We start from the raw sequence: 8,306 nt of genomic DNA on the forward strand, positions 1-8,306 counted from the left end.
TCCCCAACTATACTATAACTATACTATAACTACATCCCCAACTATACTATAACTATACTATAACTACATCCGCAACTATACTATAACTACATCCCCAACTACACTATAACTATACTATAACTACATCCCCAACTATACTATAACTACATCCCCAACTATACTATAACTACATCCCCAACTACACTATAACTATACTATAACTACATCCTCAACTATACTATAACTACATCCCCAACTATACTATAACTACATCCCCAACTACACTATAACTATACTATAACTACATCCCCAACTATACTATAACTACATCCCCAACTATACTATAACTACATCCCCAACTATACTATAACTACATCCCCAACTATACTATAACTACATCCCCAACTATACTATAACTACATCCCCAACTATACTATAACTATACTATAACTACATCCCCAACTATAATATAACTACATCCCCAACGATACTATAACTATACTATAACTACATCCCCAACGATACTATAACTATACTATAACTACATCCCCAACTATACTATAACTATACTATAACTACATCCCCAACTACACTATAACTATACTATAACTACATCCCCAACTATACTATAACTACATCCCCAACTATACTATAACTACATCCCCAACTATACTATAACTACATCCCCAACTACACTATAACTACATCCCCAACTATACTATAACTACATCCCCAACTATACTATAACTACATCCCCAACTATACTATAACTACATCCCCAACTATACTATAACTACATCCCCAACTATACTATAACTACATCCCCAACTATACTATAACTACATCCCCAACTATACTATAACTACATCCCCAACTATACTATAACTACATCCCCAACTATACTATAACTACATCCCTAACTACACTATAACTACATCCCCAACTATACTATAACTACATCCCCAACTATACTATAACTACATCCCCAACTATACTATAACTACATCCCCAACTACACTATAACTACATCCCCAACTATACTATAACTATACTATAACTACATCCCCAACTATACTATAACTACATCCCCAACTACACTATAACTACATCCCCAACTATACTATAACTACATCCCCAACTATACTATAACTACATCCCCAACTATACTATAACTATACTATAACTACATCCCCAACTATACTATAACTACATCCCCAACTACACTATAACTACATCCCCAACTATACTATAACTACATCCCCAACTATACTATAACTACATCCCCAACTATACTATAACTACATCCCCAACTACACTATAACTACATCCCCAACTATACTATAACTATACTATAACTACATCCCCAACTATACTATAACTACATCCCCAACTACACTATAACTACATCCCCAACTATACTATAACTACATCCCCAACTATACTATAACTACATCCCCAACTATACTATAACTACATCCCCAACTACACTATAACTACATCCCCAACTATACTATAACTACATCCCCAACTACACTATAACTACATCCCCAACTATACTATAACTATACTATAACTACATCCCCAACTATACTATAACTATACTATAACTACATCCCCAACTATACTATAACTACATCCCCAACTACACTATAACTATACTATAACTACATCCCCAACTATACTATAACTATACTATAACTACATCCCCAACTATACTATAACTACATCCCCAACTACACTATAACTATACTATAACTACATCCCCAACTATACTATAACTACATCCCCAACTATACTATAACTACATCCCCAACTATACTATAACTATACTATAACTACATCCCCAACTATACTATAACTACATCCCCAACTACACTATAACTACATCCCCAACTATACTATAACTACATCCCCAACTACACTATAACTACATCCCCAACTATACTATAACTACATCCCCAACTATACTATAACTACATCCCCAACTATACTATAACTACATCCCCAACTATACTATAACTACATCCCCAACTATACTATAACTATACTATAACTACATCCCCAACTATACTATAACTACATCCCCAACTATACTATAACTACATCCCCAACTATACAATAACTATACTATAACTACATCCCCAACTATACTATAACTACATCCCCAACTATACTATAACTACATCCCCAACTACACTATAACTACATCCCCAACTATACTATAACTACATCCCCAACTACACTATAACTACATCCCCAACTATACTATAACTACATCTCCAACTATACTATAACTACATCCCCAACTACACTATAACTACATCCCCAACTATACTATAACTACATCCCCAACTACACTATAACTACATCCCCAACTATACTATAACTACATCCCCAACTATACTATAACTACATCCCCAACTATACTATAACTACATCCCCAACTACACTATAACTACATCCCCAACTATACTATAACTACATCCCCAACTACACTATAACTACATCCCCAACTATACTATAACTACATCCCCAACTATACTATAACTACATCCCCAACTATACTATAACTACATCCCCAACTACACTATAACTACATCCCCAACTATACTATAACTACACTATAACTACATCCCCAACTATACTATAACTACATCCCCAACTATACTATAACTACACTATAACTACATCCCCAACTACACTATAACTACATCCCCAACTATACTATAACTACATCCCCAACTATACTATAACTACACTATAACTACATCCCCAACTATACTATAACTACATCCCCAACTATACTATAACTACATTATAACTACATCCCCAACTATACTATAACTACATCCCCAACTACACTATAACTACATCCCCAACTATACTATAACTACATCCCCAACTATACTATAACTACACTATAACTACATCCCCAACTATACTATAACTACATCCCCAACTACACTATAACTACATCCCCAACTACACTATAACTACATCCCCAACTACACTATAACTACATCCCCAACTACACTATAACTACATCCCCAACTATACTATAACTACATCCCCAACTATACTATAACTACATCCCCAACTATACTATAACTACACTATAACTACATCCCCAACTATACTATAACTACATCCCCAACTACACTATAACTACATCCCCAACTATACTATAACTACACTATAACTACATCCCCAACTATACTATAACTACACTATAACTACATCCCCAACTATACTATAACTACGTCCCCAACTACACTATAACTACATCCCCAACTACACTATAACTACATCCCCAACTATACTATAACTACATCCCCAACTATACTATAACTACATCCCCAACTATACTATAACTACATCCCCAACTATACTATAACTACATCCCCAACTACACTATAACTACATCCCCAACTATACTATAACTACATCCCCAACTATACTATAACTACATCCCCAACTACACTATAACTACATCCCCAACTATACTATAACTACATCCCCAACTATACTATAACTACATCCCCAACTATACTATAACTATACTATAACTACATCCCCAACTATACTATAACTACATCCCCAACTACACTATAACTACATCCCCAACTACACTATAACTACATCCCCAACTATACTATAACTACATCCCCAACTATACTATAACTACATCCCCAACTATACTATAACTATACTATAACTACATCCCCAACTACACTATAACTACATCCCCAACTACACTATAACTACATCCCCAACTATACTATAACTATACTATAACTACATCCCCAACTATACTATAACTATACTATAACTACATCCCCAACTATACTATAACTATACTATAACTACATCCCCAACTATACTATAACTATACTATAACTACATCCCCAACTATACTATAACTATACTATAACTACATCCTCAACTATACTATAACTACATCCCCAACTACACTATAACTACATCCCCAACTATACTATAACTACACTATAACTACATCCCCAACTATACTATAACTACACTATAACTACATCCCCAACTACACTATAACTACATCTCCAACTATACTATAACTACACTATAACTACATCCCCAACTATACTATAACTACGTCCCCAACTACACTATAACTACATCCCCAACTACACTATAACTACATCCCCAACTATACTATAACTACATCCCCAACTATACTATAACTACATCCCCAACTACACTATAACTACATCCCCAACTACACTATAACTACATCCCCAACTATACTATAACTACATCCCCAACTATACTATAACTACATCCCCAACTATACTATAACTACATCCCCAACTATACTATAACTACATCCCCAACTATACTATAACTATACTATAACTACATCCCCAACTATACTATAACTACATCCCCAACTACACTATAACTACATCCCCAACTATACTATAACTACATCCCCAACTATACTATAACTACATCCCCAACTATACTATAACTACATCCCCAACTACACTATAACTACATCCCCAACTATACTATAACTATACTATAACTACATCCCCAACTATACTATAACTACATCCCCAACTACACTATAACTACATCCCCAACTATACTATAACTACATCCCCAACTATACTATAACTACATCCCCAACTATACTATAACTACATCCCCAACTACACTATAACTACATCCCCAACTATACTATAACTACATCCCCAACTACACTATAACTACATCCCCAACTATACTATAACTATACTATAACTACATCCCCAACTATACTATAACTATACTATAACTACATCCCCAACTATACTATAACTACATCCCCAACTACACTATAACTATACTATAACTACATCCCCAACTATACTATAACTATACTATAACTACATCCCCAACTATACTATAACTACATCCCCAACTACACTATAACTATACTATAACTACATCCCCAACTATACTATAACTACATCCCCAACTATACTATAACTACATCCCCAACTATACTATAACTATACTATAACTACATCCCCAACTATACTATAACTACATCCCCAACTACACTATAACTACATCCCCAACTATACTATAACTACATCCCCAACTACACTATAACTACATCCCCAACTATACTATAACTACATCCCCAACTATACTATAACTACATCCCCAACTATACTATAACTACATCCCCAACTATACTATAACTACATCCCCAACTATACTATAACTATACTATAACTACATCCCCAACTATACTATAACTACATCCCCAACTATACTATAACTACATCCCCAACTATACAATAACTATACTATAACTACATCCCCAACTATACTATAACTACATCCCCAACTATACTATAACTACATCCCCAACTATACTATAACTACATCCCCAACTACACTATAACTACATCCCCAACTATACTATAACTACATCCCCAACTATACTATAACTACATCCCCAACTACACTATAACTACATCCCCAACTATACTATAACTACATCCCCAACTATACTATAACTACATCCCCAACTACACTATAACTACATCCCCAACTATACTATAACTACATCCCCAACTACACTATAACTACATCCCCAACTATACTATAACTACATCCCCAACTATACTATAACTACATCCCCAACTATACTATAACTACATCCCCAACTACACTATAACTACATCCCCAACTATACTATAACTACACTATAACTACATCCCCAACTATACTATAACTACATCCCCAACTATACTATAACTACACTATAACTACATCCCCAACTACACTATAACTACATCCCCAACTATACTATAACTACATCCCCAACTATACTATAACTACACTATAACTACATCCCCAACTATACTATAACTACATCCCCAACTATACTATAACTACACTATAACTACATCCCCAACTATACTATAACTACATCCCCAACTACACTATAACTACATCCCCAACTATACTATAACTACATCCCCAACTATACTATAACTACACTATAACTACATCCCCAACTATACTATAACTACATCCCCAACTACACTATAACTACATCCCCAACTACACTATAACTACATCCCCAACTACACTATAACTACATCCCCAACTACACTATAACTACATCCCCAACTATACTATAACTACATCCTCAACTATACTATAACTACATCCCCAACTATACTATAACTACACTATAACTACATCCCCAACTATACTATAACTACATCCCCAACTACACTATAACTACATCCCCAACTATACTATAACTACACTATAACTACATCCCCAACTATACTATAACTACACTATAACTACATCCCCAACTATACTATAACTACGTCCCCAACTACACTATAACTACATCCCCAACTACACTATAACTACATCCCCAACTATACTATAACTACATCCCCAACTATACTATAACTACATCCCCAACTATACTATAACTACATCCCCAACTATACTATAACTACATCCCCAACTACACTATAACTACATCCCCAACTATACTATAACTACATCCCCAACTATACTATAACTACATCCCCAACTACACTATAACTACATCCCCAACTATACTATAACTACATCCCCAACTACACTATAACTACATCCCCAACTATACTATAACTACATCCCCAACTATACTATAACTACATCCCCAACTATACTATAACTATACTATAACTACATCCCCAACTATACTATAACTACATCCCCAACTACACTATAACTACATCCCCAACTACACTATAACTACATCCCCAACTATACTATAACTACATCCCCAACTATACTATAACTACATCCCCAACTATACTATAACTATACTATAACTACATCCCCAACTACACTATAACTACATCCCCAACTATACTATAACTATACTATAACTACATCCCCAACTATACTATAACTATACTATAACTACATCCCCAACTATACTATAACTATACTATAACTACATCCCCAACTATACTATAACTATACTATAACTACATCCCCAACTATACTATAACTATACTATAACTACATCCTCAACTATACTATAACTACATCCCCAACTACACTATAACTACATCCCCAACTATACTATAACTACACTATAACTACATCCCCAACTATACTATAACTACACTATAACTACATCCCCAACTACACTATAACTACATCTCCAACTATACTATAACTACACTATAACTACATCCCCAACTATACTATAACTACGTCCCCAACTACACTATAACTACATCCCCAACTACACTATAACTACATCCCCAACTATACTATAACTACATCCCCAACTATACTATAACTACATCCCCAACTACACTATAACTACATCCCCAACTACACTATAACTACATCCCCAACTATACTATAACTACATCCCCAGCTATACTATAACTACATCCCCAACTATACTATAACTACATCCCCAACTATACTATAACTACATCCCCAACTATACTATAACTACATCCCCAACTATACTATAACTACATCACCAACTATACTATAACTATACTATAACTACATCCCCAACTATACTATAACTATACTATAACTACATCCCCAACTATACTATAACTACATCCCCAACTACACTATAACTACATCCCCAACTATACTATAACTATTCTATAACTACATCCCCAACTATACTATAACTACATCCCCAACTATACTATAACTACATCCCCAACTATACTATAACTACATCACCAACTATACTATAACTATACTATAACTACATCCCCAACTATACTATAACTATACTATAACTACATCCCCAACTATACTATAACTACATCCCCAACTACACTATAACTACATCCCCAACTATACTATAACTATTCTATAACTACATCCCCAACTATACTATAACTACATCCCCAACTATACTATAACTACATCCCCAACTATACTATAACTACATCACCAACTATACTATAACTATACTATAACTACATTCCCAACTATACTATAACTATACTATAACTACATCCCCAACTATACTATAACTATACTATAACTACATCCCCAACTATACTATAACTACATCTCCAACTATACTATAACTACATCTCCAACTATACTATACCTATACTATAACTACAGCCTGTTGATGCTTCTGATACGGGCTTGATATATTTTTAGCATCAGCCTGACTAGGAGCCATTTCAGAACACACAAATTGTAAATGCAGAGCTAGTCTGTATGTCTGTCTCCACGTCAGTTTAAGAGAGAACAGCTGATAATCAATTCACTCCAGCTAGAGTAAACAG

This window comes from Salvelinus alpinus, chromosome 16 (assembly GCF_045679555.1).
Source record: "Salvelinus alpinus chromosome 16, SLU_Salpinus.1, whole genome shotgun sequence".
NCBI lineage: Eukaryota > Metazoa > Chordata > Actinopteri > Salmoniformes > Salmonidae > Salvelinus > Salvelinus alpinus.